The sequence below is a fragment of the Anthonomus grandis genome, chromosome 8 (genome assembly GCF_022605725.1).
Source record: "Anthonomus grandis grandis chromosome 8, icAntGran1.3, whole genome shotgun sequence".
NCBI lineage: Eukaryota > Metazoa > Arthropoda > Insecta > Coleoptera > Curculionidae > Anthonomus > Anthonomus grandis.
The window spans coordinates 27,311,552-27,329,934 of NC_065553.1; the positions used below are offsets into that span (position 1 = coordinate 27,311,552).

General features: G+C 33.5%; 2 long non-coding RNA genes across 2 annotated transcripts; both read right to left on the reverse strand.

Annotated features, from left to right (window-relative positions):
- Positions 1 to 6,306: 6,306 nt before the first annotated feature.
- On the reverse strand, positions 6,307 to 7,154 carry LOC126739442 (uncharacterized). The gene is made up of 3 exons (XR_007661623.1): positions 7,011 to 7,154; positions 6,809 to 6,952; positions 6,307 to 6,554 (listed from the first exon to the last, which is right to left on the reverse strand). It is a non-coding gene; the product is annotated as an uncharacterized LOC126739442 (long non-coding RNA).
- A 3,684-nt stretch (positions 7,155 to 10,838) lies between these two features.
- LOC126739445 (uncharacterized) lies at positions 10,839 to 16,736 on the reverse strand. The gene is made up of 3 exons (XR_007661626.1): positions 16,619 to 16,736; positions 11,612 to 11,771; positions 10,839 to 11,480 (listed from the first exon to the last, which is right to left on the reverse strand). It is a non-coding gene; the product is annotated as an uncharacterized LOC126739445 (long non-coding RNA).
- Positions 16,737 to 18,383: the final 1,647 nt, after the last annotated feature.

Sequence of the window (18,383 nt, forward strand, 5' to 3'; positions counted from 1 at the left end):
GCTTTGCAATATGTCAAGTTTGAATAATGTATTGACTACTGTTAACCCACTGCATAGCTTTCATCAAATAGTATTAAACAATTTTAACACTGCTTTTCCTGTTGTCAATATTAAGAAACGAAATAGAAAACCTTGGTATACTAAGGGTTTACGAGTATCTGGGAAAGATATGCGCTCTCTTTTTTACATTAGGAAATACGGTATGAACAATGCAACATTTTTAAATTATCATAACAGATACCGCAAGATTTACAGAAACTCAATCAAAATGGCTAAGTGGACCTACTTTCAAAGGAGGATAAATAATTCCTCCAACAGAGCAAAAGAATCTTGGAAGATTTTAAATGAGCTAAGGGGCAAAAATAATGTCTTGGTTATTCCAAGTACCTTAGATTCCAATGTCCTCAGTTCCTTCTACTGTGATATTGCTAGTAACCTTGCAGCCAATCTCTCACAAAAAATAGATCCCAGGAGCTATCTCAGCAATGTGGTAGTAGCCGAATCTTTCTTTTTTGCCCCCACAAGTGTGGAAGAGCTTATACAGTTAATGGTTAATATTAAGAATAAGAGTTCATGAGGTTGGGATGGGCTTTCTCTTAGAATATTTTCTGCTTTACCTCTTGTTGCTTTGCAAGTCTTGGCCGAGTCAATTAACTTTTCATTTATGTCTGGAGTTTTCCCAGAGTGCTTAAAAAGAGCAATGATTGTTCCTCTTTACAAGGGTGGCGATCGCGACTGTCCTTCTAACTTTAGACCTATAGCGTTATTGCCTACTTTAGCGAAGATAGTGGAACGGCTCGTTAAGGTGAGGATGGTTTCATTTTTAAATAGGTTTGGCCTATTGAGTCTTCAGCAGTTTGGCTTTCGTGAGTCTGTGAGCACAAATGATGCTATCTTTAGCTTTCTAGAGCATCTTTACAACCGACTGAATGTTGGTGAAGTTGCAGCAGCGGTATTCTGTGACTTGTCCAAGGCATTTGACTGTGTGAGTCACAGAGTGCTGCTGATAAAACTGGAGCTCTATGGTTTCAGAGGAACTGCCCTTGAGTGGTTTCGTTCCTACTTATCAAATCGTGTCCAGGCTGTCAAATTTAATATATACGATCTTAATATAAATGTGGGTGTTCCGCAAGGATCAGTACTTGGTCCTTTACTTTTTCTCATTTATGTGAACGATCTGCCACAACTGCAGGTAACTGGCAAATTTACATTGTTTGCCGATAAAACCACCATCCTCTGGCACGACTCTGATGTTTCTCAAATGGAGGCCAATATACGTGCAGATTTGTTAAAAATAAAAGACTGGTGTGATGCAAATTTTTTGACATTTAATGTTTCCAAAACAAAAATCCTTAATTTTAAATGTAATACAAATGATATATGTTTAAATAATGAAGCCATCACCATGCCACCGTTCAGTAAGTTTTTGGGTCTTTCCATAAACAAGTTCCTTAAATTTGAAGACCATATTGTGAATGTATGTAGAAAAGTCTCATCAGGCTGCTACGCCCTAAGGGTTATTGCCAGTCTTAATTTCTCCATCGCCAGATCTGCATACTTCGCGATTATCGAGTCGCACCTTCGATATGGAATTTGCTTTTGGGGTTCATGTTCAAATTCACTTTTTAGTTCAGTGTTTGTACTCCAGAAAAGGGCCATTAGATATCTATGTGGGGCCAAGCCTCGTGACTCATGTCGCTCGCTTTTTGTAAGTCATAATATTTTAACCCTGTGTTGTATCTTTATTTTGGAAACAGTTTGCTTAGTTTTTAGAAAATATAAACAGGAACTCCACTTAGGAAGCCGCTATAATACGCGACAAAATTATTTGTTGAGGCTACCCATTCCTCATTTTGAACTTGTCCGTAGCTCTATCATATATGGAGGTAGAAAGCTGTTTAATAAACTTCCACTAGAAATAAGACAACTTAAGACTGAAAAAAGCCTACGTACAAGGACGAAAATATTTCTTGCTAGTAAAGCGTACTATAGTTTTAGTGAATTTTTTAATGATTAGCATTTAAGTATTTTTCAAAGTTTTATATAATTTTATTTTATTTTAAATTAGTTTCTCGTTTTTATTCATTTAATGTACAGTCTATTGGCTTTGTCTACAACTTCTATGTTTATATTGACAATAAAGCATTTATGAGTTTGAGTTTGAGAATTATCTCTGGCTTCAAAATGTCAGTTGAAGTGAGTTTAGACGAAGATATAGGACATAACCTCTAAATCTTTAAAAGTGATATTGTTTAAAGATAATAAAAATAAATAAATAAAATAAGTAGAATCCATTTGAGTATAGGAACCCATGTGCGGAAATGTGTCACTACGCCGTAGTGGCGTAGTGACCCTAAGACGCGTTTAAATTTAGAAAAAATATTAATTACCTAAATAGGATCTGATGCATTTATTTTTACCTTCTGTATATGATACCATCACAACAATTGTTCAAAATGTCTTCCTCCAAACTCAATACACCGATTTAAACGCCGCACATGATTTCGGCGGACTACACTAAAAATTTGATCCTCGTTTTGAATGATTTCAAATGCTGCTGCTATTCGTCCAATTAAGTCTAGCTCTGATTCTACTGGAGTTTCGTAGACTAAAGACTTTACATGTCCCCACAATAAAAAATCGAGCCACGTTAGATCGGGTGACCTAGGAGGTCAAGAAACTGCTCCACCTCTGGCAATCCAACGGTGCCTAAACCGCTGAGCCAAATACTCGCGTACTAGTACAGCAAAGTGAGCCGGCACGGCGCTCCATCATTCTGAAACCACATTTGCTGTCTAACGTTTAGTGGAACATTCTCAAGGAGTTCTGGGAGAACTTCCTCCAAGAAACGCAGATAAATAGGTCCTGTTAACCGTTCTGGTAGAAGGTATGGCCCCATTAAATAATCATCAACAATGCCTGCTCATACGTTGACAGACCAACGATTCTGATGTTTTCTTGGAAAAATTGCATAATTCCTACTATTAAAAATACCGTCTCTTGTAAAAGACGTCGGTCCACAAAACATATCGTAAAAAATTTGGTTGTGCAATGATGTGATCCAGAAGCCATCGACAAAATTGAACTTTAGGATGATAATCGGCTGCAGTCATACCTTGAACTTTCTGGAAGTGGTAAGGATGGAATTGTTGCTCGTGGAGTACCCGCCAGACAGAAGCGTTACTCGTATTCATATTCTTAGCGACGTCACGTGTGCTATTTGATGGTTCATCGGCAACTCGCTGAAGCACCTCTTCTTCAAATTCGACCATTCTTACGGTTCGACCAAGATGCAAAAGCATCTTGGTCTTAAACATACCTGTCTCAGCGAGCCGCCGATGAACCGCAATAAACTTCGTTTCATCGTGCATTGCAGTTTGTTGCTCCGTATGCCAAATGCATATCTGCCAATTCTTGATTGATAAAGTTTTCCATTAGCAATAAATGTTTAAAAATTGTAAGCTATAAAATTTTTAAACATGACATTGAGAATTGACATTGATAAGCGTTGATTTTAAACAATTGTTGTTATGGTATCATGTACAAAAGGTAAAAATAAATGCAGCAGATCCTATTTAGGTAATTAATGTTTTTTATAAATTTTAACGCGTCTTAGGGCCGTAGTGGCGTAGTGACGCATTTCCGGACATGGGTTCCTATACTCAAATGGATTATTCTGTTGCACTGAACAACCCCCAGAAGTTTGATCCCATAGTTCTGAAACACCCTGTATATAAAGGGCGAATCATAAAAGCGATACTAAATTTCGAAAAATGTTAGACATATTTCATACAACAATAACCTATACGTAAAATTTATAGTTTTTACGGTGTTTTGCACATTTTGAATGACTGTAACGTGAAAACGGTTTTATATATTTAAATGCGATTTGGGCAGGAAAACTAAAGTTTTTTTAGCAGCCTTAAAAAAATCAATATCATACAGGGAAATAAAAAAATATTTTCTACCATTTTAAGACATATAAAAACTTTTGCATTTTAAATAGGAACCCTCAGTTTTTTTATAATGTCCAATACCTTAGTTTTTCCTTCTTCCAAAAATACCTAGGATAGTGACTTTTTCTTGAAGTGTTTAGTTATTCAAAATACGCCAAAATACCGTGACACCCTGTATTAACAGACGTAAATCCAAAGTTGTCAAAGTCTGGCATTTTTCTAAGCTTTTTGCGATTAGAACTTGACTTGCAAGTCGTTTCATAAAGTAAATTAAATCCTTAAATTTACATTGCTTTATAAAAAGAAAAAAATTTGGTATACCTATTCGTTTGTTAATTAATTTGTCCAAATCACTGCAAAAAATTAAGGAATTTCATTGAAAAAAATTATGTTCTCAGTTGCGTCGCTTTAGTGAATCACCCTGTATACTTCCAAGTAATATAAAAAATATATGCGTACTAAATTTATCCCAAAACCCTGTATAAATAAAATATGTAGAAACTTACTTTTTGATGACATTTCATTTGCCACTGCTTCCCACTGTTTGTCCAAAATAAAACGATTATGAGGGTTGACATCTTTTCTGATTTTGATCCCATAAGGGCCTTTTAGCAAAAATACTACTTAAAGCGCCCTCACACGATCAGTAATACTGACAGTACGTGATATTGTCAGTATTTCATCAATATTTTGAAATTCACCTCACACTATCAATATTTCTATCAGTAACCTATACAATATTTAGTTTTGTTGTGATCGTTCTTTCTCGTATTCCTCTTCAAAAAAATGAGCAATAAACAAAAAGCTTGTGTTGCCATTATATTGTACTGTACAAGTTTTAAACGCAAGAAGCAAAAGAGACGTTGGATGAAACAATGGATAGGTCAGCGTCAAAAATACACTCATTTAAATTTGTTAAATTTTATAAATAACACGGATCCAGATGATTATCGAAACTATTTCCGAATGAGTAGTGATGTGTACAATGAACTCCTCAATCTCCTAAGGCCTTCTATTACCAAACAGGACACAAACATGAGGCAAGCAATATCAGCAAACGAAAGGCTAGCATTGACGCTACGATTTTTAGCTACTGGGAGATCGTTTGAAGATCTAAAATAATCCACTATCATTTCTCCTACAACCATAAGTGAAATTGTGATGGAGGTTTGCAACGCCATAATTGAATTATTGGCAGACTACATCAAAGTAAGTAAACATTATTTTTACATAAAACAAATATGTTTTTTTATTATTTTATTTTACATTAGAAGCTATTACAATTTATTTAAATGAACTTAAATATGTCTGTATAGTAGGAAGGTCTGTTGGTGATTGTGGTGTGTGTTCTGTTTGAAGGGCTTGTTGATAATTTTGGGATCTTAGAACATTGAAAGGCTAGAAGTAGCATGCCGTGGAACTATGGGCAGGTTTGTTTGCTTGCAACATCTCTGATGCAATGATGCCAAGTGCTTATAGAGAAATGGCAAAAATCACTTTATAATATAATAAAAATTTTCAGTTGTTTCCGAAGGCACAAAACAATACTACTGCTCCCCTTTAATAAAATATCAAGCATTTTTTAAAAATAAATTTGATAAGATACTCTATATCGAAGTCAATATAAGTTAAGTAAATGAAAATAAAGTACGAAGAAACGAGAAAACGGTAATGGCATCGCAACGCCGCTCGATTGCATTGTTTATGTCACAGATACAAGCACTCTCTACCAGTGACGTCGTCAACAAATATTTACCTGATAAATTTTTATTAATTAATAAATAAAGAGTTTGAGTATAAGTAATATTACCATTTATGAGCTATTTATGTGTTTTGTTTAATGGACTTCATTAGAGGAAGGTCCTAATGAAAGGCAGCATTTTTGTCAAAGCATTTTTATGGAAATTAAATATTTTATTAATATAATATTATAGATTTCTTAATAAATCATGTTTTAAGACACAAATTTTTAACATTTTGCAAAATTTTATTGTTATTGTTATATTGGACAAAACTCAGTTTTACATCACTTACTTACATCACATAATATATACTTCTATGCTGCTGACTTTTTCAAAGGGACAGTATTGCTTCAGCGGAAAAAGTTAAAACTACAAGGATGTTCAAATTGTGAAGGAGTTGCAGGTTTTTTGTAGGTTATAAGATTTTTATTATGAGTATTTAGCCTGTATAATGGTTTTGAGACATTTAATAGTGACCTATATAATACCTAATACCAAATATTATATCATATTAATTTATACTAAAAAACAAAGCTAAGAATAAAGACTATGTACAATAGATTAGATTAGAGAGTTTATTAGTAGTAATATACAAACAAGTGCTTTTACAAGTCAAATAAAATATGTAGTATGTTGAGCTTTTCCATAAAATCATGTTATTATTTCATGTAAGTATTTTAATAATGACTTGAGACATCTAATTCAATTTCTTTGGCGCAAATTTGCTTGTTGCAATCTTCGAATTTTAATTTTTTGTTCTTTATTTTTTTTCCATAATCTGGTGACAAGTGATTAAGCTCTTGAAACGGTGGAATCATCAGTGCTTAGGTCCTCAGGATATCATTTTGATTTTACCCTAGAATAATATACATAAAAATATAGTATTACCAAAATTAAAAAGAAAAAATTTAAAAAATGTATTATGATAATCCAATTGATCAATAAAATGTATGTTATTATAGAGAATCTTTGTAATGTCATACATTTGATTAATTGCATTTAATTAAACAAATATAATACAATAAAATACCATATCACTTTTAAATAAGATATATAGAATAGGATGATACATGGCATAAAACTAGTAGTCTATTTTGAGTGTATTTATACCTTTTCCTTGGCAGAGTCAGGGAATGTGTAGCAGTTAAACAAAAATGGCTTGGATGAGAAATAGTAATTGTTGACCTAGACTCCACGGTTACTGTAGAACTATAATTCTCAGATGCAGTTATTGTTGATGATGAATGATCAGATCTGTAATTATACAAAATTTGGCGTATCAAGAATATTAATCTATTTTAATTATCCATACGTGTCTATATTAGCTTCACTGTTTGTACTATATACCATTTTGAAAGCTAAAGAAGTTTTTGCACTCTTCAGGAAAGCTACCCCTGTAGCTTTGAAGGGTAAATCACTTGGTAAATTAACTGAATTATTGGCTGCTGTGTTTTTAACTAGTGCATCAGAAATCCTAGTAAAAAAATAGTTTTACACACATACCTAATTTAATAAGTATTAGGTATAAATAAATCTTATATGAGTAACACTAATACTTTTTGTGAAGAAGCTGTATGTTTTACAACATAGCCCAAGCACAAGTTTTAAAAGATTGTTTTTTTAGCTTACATAATGTAGTAAATAAAAGCATGCAAACCTTTATCAATAATTCTAAGGTAAAATATACTCTGAACAAAACTGACTGATACTGAACAAAAAATATGTTCTTTTTAAATGTGTTGATTTCCATTAATGAAACCCATTGTTCCCTTTGGGCATAATCATTGGGCAATCTATAATAAGTATTTGATATTTAATCAAAAAGCAGAAAAAAATTACAGTAATAAATTAATATGTGGTGCCAATTACTATATATATTATTGTAAGTTGCAATAAGGTAAAACAAAAAAAAATTATGGAACAAATTTTAAAGAAAGACAAAATTAACTTTATAGATAGATATCAAACTATATATAGATAGGTACATAGGTATTATGCATTTTTTCAGCCAAAACAACAAAAAAAACATAAAATCCTGTAATAAAACCAGGGACAAAATTCTAGTTTTATATCTTTTATAGCCTATTAATAGATGAATGTGTTCAAAAAAATATTTAGATTTAAAAATATAAATATGTTGGTATTTTACGCACACTTTCACATTCAAATTTTTATTAGGTTTATATCTATAAGATCCCCTATTCTACGTTTATGATGATGGTTACCCCATGATGTGATGTTATGAAAGTATCGGTACTTACTTGTGAAAAGATCGGCTTAAATCACGTTTTTATCATGATGCGGCACAAACAACACAAGTTTTTGCCATCCTAGCAATTTAAAAAAACACTAAAACGTGGCCTTTTTTCCTTTTTAAACCAAAAATTAAAGAAAATACACGAATCCCGAATATAAACAAAAAGCCGTTTGACAGATGACACAACGCGTATGGTTTAGGCGCTTAAGCTCCGGTGTTGTCGCTTCAAATTTTTTAGAAGCAGTTTTAGGGATAAGAATGTTAATAATTTTGTTTTTTTTTTGCTTAAGGATATTATATTTATTCTTAAAATAGGTTAATTGTAGTATTTATACTTTTTATTTTAAATTTTCCTATAAAATATAACAGAAATAAGTTAAATTAACGTTATAATGTTTGTTAAAATATAGCTAAAAATTTCCTCCGTTGGAAATTTGTGTCGACTTGACAACAGAGAATCGGCACATATGTTTGTAAATAAAACACCCCTCTTGCCCCTGTGCACATGTTGGACTCAAACAAAGTTGTTGTTTACTAATTCTAGCCTTTCAATGTTCTAAGTTTGGGATACATTTTGAAGCTCTAAATATTGTCGATTTTGACTAACGTTATGTGCTTCATCCAATGGCATTGGTGGAGAGAACATGGGCGTTGAAGTGTAACTATAGTTGCAACTTGCGGATGATAAACTTTGAACTGATGGTGCTCTTGAATATACATCAACAAAATTTGCTTCGTCACAATTTATTTTGACGGAGCTTTTGGTTAAGGTGCCCTGTTCCGCCTCGAAAATAATATCATTTATATATTTCTCCGCCAACCTTCGTTGTTGTGCGTCAATAAGACTTTTCAACTTTGCTTCCCAAATTTTTCCAATGGGATATTCATCGTCTTTAGTTAGATATTCACGCGTCATGGATAATAGCTGCTGACGATCTTGGTTATCCTGGTTTCCAGTAGCTTTCTCAGTTCTATCAGTGCCTTCTTTTTGTTGCATGTCTTCAGAATGCTAAAACAATAGGAAATAGATCAATGAATTAAATGCTTTGTTTTTTTTAGATACCATTAACCGAGGACGAATGGGAGAAAATAGCAAAGGACTTTGGGGCAAAGTGGCAATTTTGGAACTGCCTTGGGGCAATAGACGGAAAACACGTTCACATTATTAAACCAGCGAATTCCGGATCAAGGTACTATAATTACAAGGGCACCCACAGCATCGTTTTGATGGCGATTGTAGATGCTATTTATAATTTTATAATGGTTGATGTTGGCACTAACGGACGGGTATCGGATGGAGGAGTTCTTTACAATACCGATTTTTGGGAAATGTTCTAAAACAATCGGTTGAATATTCCTGAGGCCTCAAAACTGCCAAATACCGACGAAAAATTTCCTTACGCTTTTATAGGGGATGATGCCTTTGCGCTGAGCGAACATTTATTGAAGCCATTTAGCCAAGAGGATTTATCAGTGACAAACCGGATTTTTAATTACCGATTGTCACGGGCTCGCCGAGTAGTTGAAAACGCATTTGGCATACTTGTTACTCGATTTGGTGTATTTCAAAAAGCTATAGATTTATCACCTGAAAAGGCCACCGTTGTTGTTTTAGCCTGCTGTTATCTACACAATTTTTTAATGAAAACAGCAAATACAAATAATTATTATAATAACATATTAAATGTAGAAAACAAGGAAACAGGGGACGTCGTTATTGGCACAGACAGATCCGAACATACATTGAATGGGCTTCGTTTAGGATCATATCGAAACGCATCAAAAAACGCTAAGCAAGTTAGGGAACGCTTTAGGAACTACTTGAATAAAGAGGGGCAAGTGAATTGGCAAAGAAAAATATTGAATTTAACTTAATTAAAATAGGTATTTTGGTATGTTTAAAAAATATAAAATGTAACTTTCCTGTTCCAATAAAACACTATTTACTTACCTCATTTTGTTTTATTGAGCTTCTTCCTTTCTCCGAAATTTCAACATCTGCTAAAAACTGAAGTTCATAAAATATCCACGAACTGGGTTCATACACACTCTAGAGTCTTTTATTTTCTTCAATTCCTTCCTGTAATTACTACGTAGTGTATTAATTTGCTTTTTCACATCTTCAATAGTGGCTTGTGCCTTTAAACGTACATAAATTTGAAGCAAAGCTTCGTATCCGCGTCTTTTTTTGTCTCGATCGGAATACTCTCTCAATGTGATAATCCACAACTCTGGCATTGACTTATAAGCTGCAATAAACCTCTTTAATATTGATTTTCTTGTTTCTTCTTCTTCAGAAGATATGCTGGATGAAGGTGACCCTACTGGAGACTGCATCGATTTACTTGAAATACTGAATTAAGGTGTGATTTCCTAGCAACGTCCAGCGTTCGCGGCCCGCCGCGACGTTCAGCAGTAACGACTGGTTGCGGCGATTTTGGGATTTGCTTGAAGCGTCTGGCGTCCGCGTTTCTGTAGTAGTGAGAGCACACCCGCCATAGCAAATAGTACAGTTGACTGCAAATCAAAAGTTGCAGGTCATCAACATGAATAAAAATAAGTTATTACCGTTAACATTATTAGAAGAAGAGAATGATGATGACATGAGGTTATTACTGTCGTTGCGTGATAAAACAAGTGAATTGTAGGAATCTCGAAACGAAGAAGGTTATTACAAGACCTTTATACAAAATCACCTAAATGATGACGATGAAAAGTTTCGCAGCTTCTTCAGGCTTAATAAGGATCAATTTAATTTTCTGTTAAGCCTAGTTCAAAATGAATTAAAGAAGAAACCCACAAACAGAGTAAAAACTCCTATTTCTCCAGAAGAAAAATTGGCTCTGACACTAAGGTAAGATACATTTTTTGAAAATTTTAAAATGAGAACAACACTATTTATTATCACCAAGAAAACTCAAACAATACAATTCTGTATCTAAAAAAAATATATTCTTCATAGTTGGAAATATTTGTTTTTCGTTGTGTAGTTGTCCTGTGGGTTCACTGAAGATCTTGATGGTTGAGGAGTGTTAACTAATTCATTTGGAATATCTTCTAGCTGACCTGGCATTTGAAAATATACCACTTGTTGAGGACTTGAAGTCATTTGCGCTGGTGAACAGGGATTTTGTGGCTGCTCTAGATTAGTCATTGATGCCTGGAGATTTGTTATTATGGTCAAAATTTTTAATTTTGCTTCATTAATTAAATTAGGAGGTAATTTCTTTAACATTAGAGCCATGCTCCTCATAAACAAATCGACTTCGTCTTCATTCTGATTATCTACGAGTTTCGAATACATTTCCATGCGCTCTTTTGACTTTTCTTCTAAATTTTGCAGTAGTTTTGATTTTGCTGTTGTGGATTTAACAAATCTTCCTGATAGTGATGGAGTGTTTGATTTACTGCTGGGAGTATTTGATCGACTTGTGTCCATATTTGGTTTTGATCTTTTTGCAGGTATATTCAAATCGATAGATTCCGGTGATGCGACGTCATCAATTTCGTTATCTATCTGTAATTCTGAATCGGTCGTATTATCATCAAAAGTTTGTGACTGTAAATTATTGTCATTTTGACTCTCATTAAAGTTTTGAAGTCGCCTACAATTAGTTTAAAAATAAAATTTATCCATACACAAAAAAGTATCATACCTTCGTTCAGTCTTCACCAATTCTAAAAATTTCAAAAGTTCCAACAGTGTCCACTTGGTAGGTCGGGATGATGCCGCCGAACCAGTTCCTAACTTTTGCTTTCTTTTATTTTTAAAATAATTATCGCGAATATTTTTCCAGCGAATTTTGCATTCTTCGGCTAAAAAAAAATATTTAAAATCTCAAATATCTTCATATAAGTAGGAACTAGAAACCTAGAGTTTATGAGATATTTTTTATTTTTTAGATTCTTGGCTACTGGAGAGCAGTGCTGGGCACGAGTAAAAAAAAATGAATTCGTATAATCTACGAGTACGAGTACTCAAAAAAATGTATTTGTAAGTATTTTACTCGTAAGTAACTTTACTCACGCAGTCTACGGATACGGGTAGTACTCGTAAAAGTACGAGTAAAGAGTACGAATACTTTTAAAAAATTGGAAAATGTAAAAAGATTTTGAAAAAATAAACAAAATAAAAAAAAAACTTTATTTGCCATAGTACAAACAGCTTTTTTTTTACACAGCACATAGTTTTTTTAATAAACATTATAATTTAACAAAAATAAAACGAAAATTTTTTCTCTAAAAAAACTAAATAACGTTTATTTCTTAAATAACAAAAATATCACAACTTCTTAGGAAAGTTAGGAACTTGAAAACTAAACATAAATTCTTAAAATTAAACATTCGTAGAAAATAAGCACACTTTTGTATAATGGATTGCACAAACAAGTTATTCTTAAAACTAAACTAAACTTTTTAGTTTCTTTATAAAATAAAAAAATATATCAAAACGCTTTTTGGCAATACAACTACCTAAAAAACTAAAAACCAAACATAAAATCTTAATTGAACATAAAATCCAAGCTAAACATAGTTCTTTAAAACGACAAGTTTTTCAAAATTGCCATCAGATAAAGCATGCCTCCTTGGACTATTAATTATTGTGGCAAACGAAAATAGTCTCTCAACGGGTGCGGAAGAGGTAAGTGGAGTAATAAATTTTAAAAACATTTTTTTTATTGTCGGGTAATCTTCAAGCATATTTAAATTTGTTCGCGAATCACTAATATACCTTAAATACTCTAATTCGGCTTGGTTTTTAATTAAATTTGCTTTTTCCGAAAAACTGGATTCATTCTGAGGATAACTTGTCCCCGGAACGTTCTCATCACCATCAGCATCAGGTGCTTCAGAATCATCAAAATCAAAAAATTTATGTACAGACTTACAAGCAATCCTTTTAGAATATTCATCTATATTTTTTTTTATATCAATAAAATTATTTGCTTGGTTTACCACCATTTTTTCTATTGATGTTAAACTTGGAGACAAAGGGTATGTTTTACTAATAACATTATACCAGCGTAACTTAAATTGAGGGTGTACAACTGAAGCTATTATAGCACTATGTACTTGTTCGTCTATTGTAAAAAAAAGTTTAAACCTACTTTGCAATCCATCGAGGCATGCTTTAACTAACGGCGATGCAAATTTAAAAATGTTTTTTGATAGCTTGTCTAGTTTATTTTTTAGTGAAGCTAAACATGGGAGCAAAAGACCATAAAACGTATTATTTTCGCCTTGCAACACATCTAAAGCAGCTGCTAATGGTTCCATCACTTGACAATATTCTTACAAATATAAAAGTTCATTTTCAAAAAAATAATTCTTTAAATTTAACCGTTTAAACAAATCAATAATTTTGTTTTTGTCGTTTACAATTTTCTTAATGGAATCATAGTACGAATTCCAACGTGTGGCTCCAGGAAAAGAAAGTGTATGCCCCAGAATTTCTAAAATAACCTCTGAAGATTTCGAAAATGTCGCTTTCTTCCATAATGAATTGCATTTGGTCAATGCCTGCGAGTGTCTTAATTTTAAAACAGAGTTGCCATTTATAGCTTTATTGCAGTCAGTAGTGCAAATTAAATTAATAGTGTGACTTGCACAGCGTAAATGATGGGGTAGTCTATGTTGTTGATCAATAACTTCACCGTCATCCCCAATGATTTCAAATGTTATTTCCTCAGCGTCTTGATCATCAAAATTCTCTTCATCGGACCCACTCCCACTACCTTCATTAATTTCGGTAATATCAAAAAAACTATCTTGCATATCAGTATTAAGCATACCAGGTAGTGTAACTCCAAATTCTTTAAAAGACTTAACAAAATTTGACCCGTTATCGGTGACAGTTGCAACGATTTTATTTGTGTCTAATCCGTATCTCATATGTATATCTTCTAAAATACTAGCGATTCGATCGTATGAATGAGTACCTTTAAATCTCTGACAGGCCAGGGTCACTGATTGACGGCTAAAGTCTTCATTTATCCAATGGCAGGTAACCCCAATAAAACTTCTTTTTTTTCCTGACCATATGTCAGCCGTTGTACAAACATATTGAATATTCAATAATTCGGATTTTAATTTTGCTTGCCTTTCTTTGAATAGTTCTGAGATACGTCGAGTCAAAGTGTTTCTGCTAACCAATTCAAGATTAAATCCAACAAATAACTGTCTAAAACTTGGATTTTCTACTATTGATAATGGACTCATGGTGTTAATTACAAATCTAATCAGTCTATTTTCGAATTCTGTTTTATTTATTGTTTTTGGCCCTTGTTGTCTTGCAAAATATTTTTGCAAAGTAGTTTGCTGCTCAGCTGCAGAACTAGTTATTGCATTTTTTAATTTATTTTCCTTTTTAGCAGTTTCTTTTTTTTCATTTTTATATTTAATATACTCTGTATAGGTTGTTCTTAAGTGTTTGACGAAGTTGGTTGTGGTTATTACGGAACCCTTTATTTCTTTAATTTTTGGTTGGCAACTTTTACAAATCGTCAGAATATGGTTAAAATCTATAATTTGTTTGACCTAGAGAATAATTTTTATTTAAAATCATAAAGCTCAAAAATAAAAGTAGTTCTTACCTCAAAAAAATTCCCGTCCAGAATGGCATTTTTTGCAATTCTTTTTCCGATGTTTTGCAGATTCTCATCATCGTCACCATCGGAGATATTGGAGTTTCAGTAATATTCTCAGCCTCAGCCATATTTTCACAATTATTACGCTTGCGTTTTTTTGTCGATGTACTAGGTGTTACGCGTGTTACAACACTCTCACTGTCAGAGCTACTGTGGTCGGCACTACTTCCACTTTCCATTTTTGTACTTAAACCTAATATAATACCTAAAAAGGTAAGTACCTTTTATTTAATTTTTTTTCAAAACATAAAAACAAAAACAACCAACCTTCTTCGTTACAAGTGCAGTGCTAAATAGGTATGATACGAATTTTATGATAATAGATTAACCGCAACACAATATCCTATGCCACCAGGTACAAAGCCAATATTATGTACTGTATGTAAGTATACATAATATTCCAAAAAAAAAAAACGAAAAAATTGAACCGATAAAAACAGAATCATAGAAAGCGCAATTAAAGACTGAATCCATCTCCAGAATTGCCACCGTACCCTCTACTCAAATAAATAAGTCGGCACGGCCGCTAAAGAGTCAAAGCGCACCGCCACTATAGCGGCAAATTACTTTGAAGGCGCCGCGCGATATTCGGCGGTAAACATAAACGAAATACTCGTATAAAATACTTGTATTCTACGAGTAGAATTTTACGAATACATTTAAATTTATTTAAAAGTACGAGTATTTTTAAATAAAAATACTTGTAAGTAAAAGTCACGAGTAGTATTTTTTATCCGTAACCCAAATACGAGTAAAAGTATTCGAGTACTTGGGCAGCACTGCTGGAGAGACATTTAGATCCCTGTCATTTGCCTTCCGAATTTCATTCAGCTACATCTCAGTTATTATTAGAGAAACACTGGAAGTTTTATGTTCAACATTGGTACCGATTTTCTTGCGACCATGTAGTAGTGAACACTTAAAGGAAAAAGCGTTGGAATTTTGGAAAAAATTGCATTTCCTCAATTGTGTTGCAGGAATCGATGGAAAACACATTCGAATTTTTTGCCCCAACAATAGTGGCTCCCTATTTTACAATTACAAAGATTATTTTTCAATAGTTCTGTTAGCAATGGTCGATACAAACTGCAAATTTCTGTTTGTTGATGTTGGTGCTTATGGTAAAGAGGGAGACAGTTCCATTTTTTATAATACACCGATGGGCAATCAGGTGTATTCAGGAAATGTATTTCCAAATGATGAATTTCTACCTAATACAAACAGGAAGCTACCTTATGTAGTAATCGGAGATGAAGCGTCTGTGTAGCTACCGACTGTGTAGGGCCAGACGTGTCACTGAAAATGCATTTGGTCTGTTGTGCCAAGTCTTTCGCATATATTATACACCAATAGCTGTTAAAGCAGAAGTATGCGATAAGTTGATTATGGTGACTTGTTGTCTTCATAATCTATTAAGAGATGGATTTTTGGAAAAAAACAATAAATCTTATTACGGATATGATTCAAATATTCCATTGCCAAAGAACATTACTCCATTAACAGGAGGTGGAGGATTTGCTGATGCAACTGGTTTGGAAATCAGAGAAATGTTCGCAAATTTCTTTAGCGAAGAAGGAGCAACAGAGTGGCAAAACGACAGAGTCTTTAGAATTTCTAGTTAATAGGTGTGTCCATATTTTTGTATTTTAATCTTACACACAATTTGATAATTATTGAGCCAATGTTTTGAAAAATATACATACATATAATAAAAGATGTTTATAGATAAAAACAGTTTTGTGTTTTAGTGTCAATACTAACAATTATATAGTGTCCACCACAATGTTCGCTACATATGGGAAATTCGAGCATTTGATCAAGCATAATACATTTTCCCATATCCTACAGGTAAAAAAATTCCCATATGTAGCGAACATTATGGTGGACAATGTATAAAACACCAATTGAAACATTGGGAAAAATTAATCGACCTACTTGACCTGCAACCCTACTATTCACAAAACTTGATTCATCTATATGGAGCGGAAAACAATGAATTTATTCTTAAATACTTACGATTCTTGGATAAAATTACAGCAATTTCTTTCCATACATTTTCCCGAATTTGGTAATCTTTAAAGTCTTTATTTTTATAGTCATAAATACAAGGATATTCACGTACTTGATAAATCAATATTTCTTCTTCAGCATCTGTGAATTTTTTCGACATTTTGTGTTAATATCTTCAGCTAAACTCTGCTTATATCAAGCTGATGTATAGACGGCTAGGGTCTACGTTTGCGTCTCGACATGTTTTTGAGCAGTCGAAACGCAGCCGTTGACGGCCGGACGTTGCGACTTCGAGTCACGACGCTTCAAGGAAAACGATTCCATACAAAATACATTGTACGTATTATTAACTGCCAGACGTGGCGGCGGACCGCGAACGCTGGACGTCGCTAGGAAATCACACCTTTAGGCACAGCGCCCACAGAAGTGGCGGAAGTCTGGCAGCGGCGTGGTTCTGGCGAGTGGCAATAGAAAGATAATGTAAATTAATTAAGCAACGCACACTGAGATGGCGTGGTAGCGGTGCAGAAATGGCACGCCATATTGTAACCACTAGTGGTGCATGGAAAGCGGCATGCCAGTCCGATCTCGTTCGTTGTTTTGAATGTTTTCATAGTTTTGACATGAAAATGCGGGATGATTTTGAATTTAATGTTCGCTTTGTCGAATTAGTTGAATCAAAACCATGTTTATATGATTATAATCGACCTGATTATTGCAACAGAACTGCACAAGATGCTGCCTGGAATGAAATCTCGAAAACAATTAAGGAAACAGGTAATTTTTTAATCCAATAATTTATTATAATAAGTAAGGTTATAGTTACAACTCAAAAAATGTAGTAGAGGTAACATGGTATTGTAATACCTAATAAAAAATAGTTATTAAAAATTGTAATATCCTTGGTTTGGAATGGGAGAAATGTTACAAAAGTAGTTACAAAGCCGATTTCTTAAATTTTGTGGAGTGTTTCTTTGTATTTGCAAATCCTGAACAGGTATGTGCTGAATATTGTTTGGTTGTTTAGGTGTGGAAAAAATTCCATCGTAAATACGAATAAAATTATGTAAAGCACATATTGCTAGGATTATTATATCAATCCTTTTCGTTTTCATACAGATGGGCGTTTGCAATATTCCAAATTTAGTACTTAACATACCAAAGCAGCATTCCACTGATTTGCGTCCCCGAGAAATTCTGTAATTATACATTCTTCTTTCATTGGTAAGTTGATTGCGGGCAAATGGTTTCATAAGATCGCTTCTGAGCGGAAATACTTCGTCACCTACAAAGTAGTAGGGAAAACCAATATTTACATCTTCACCAGGTAGAGGAGTTGGATCTGGTATATTAAGTTCTCCTCGAACCAGACACTTTCCAAATTTACTTTCTTTTAACGCACGCCCATCGCTGTTGCGGCCATATTCACCCACATCTACAGAAATAATTAAGCCATCTGCGTCGACAACAGCTAACAGCACTATAGAAAAAAACCTTTATAGTTGTGGAATGCAGATCCTGAATTTGGGGGTGCTTTTATCCTAATGTGCTTGCCGTCAATGCTCCCAATACAATTAGGTAAATTCCATAGACTATAAAAGCGTTCAGCGATATCCAACCATTTTTCACTAGTCGGTTTTGGTAAAAACTGTGGCTGTAGAGTTTTCCATAACATCTTAGCTGTGTGATAAACAATTTTTCGTATTGTTGTATGTCCCCTTAAAAAATAAAATTGTAAGGACTTGAAAGATGAGCCCGTGGCAAAGTATCT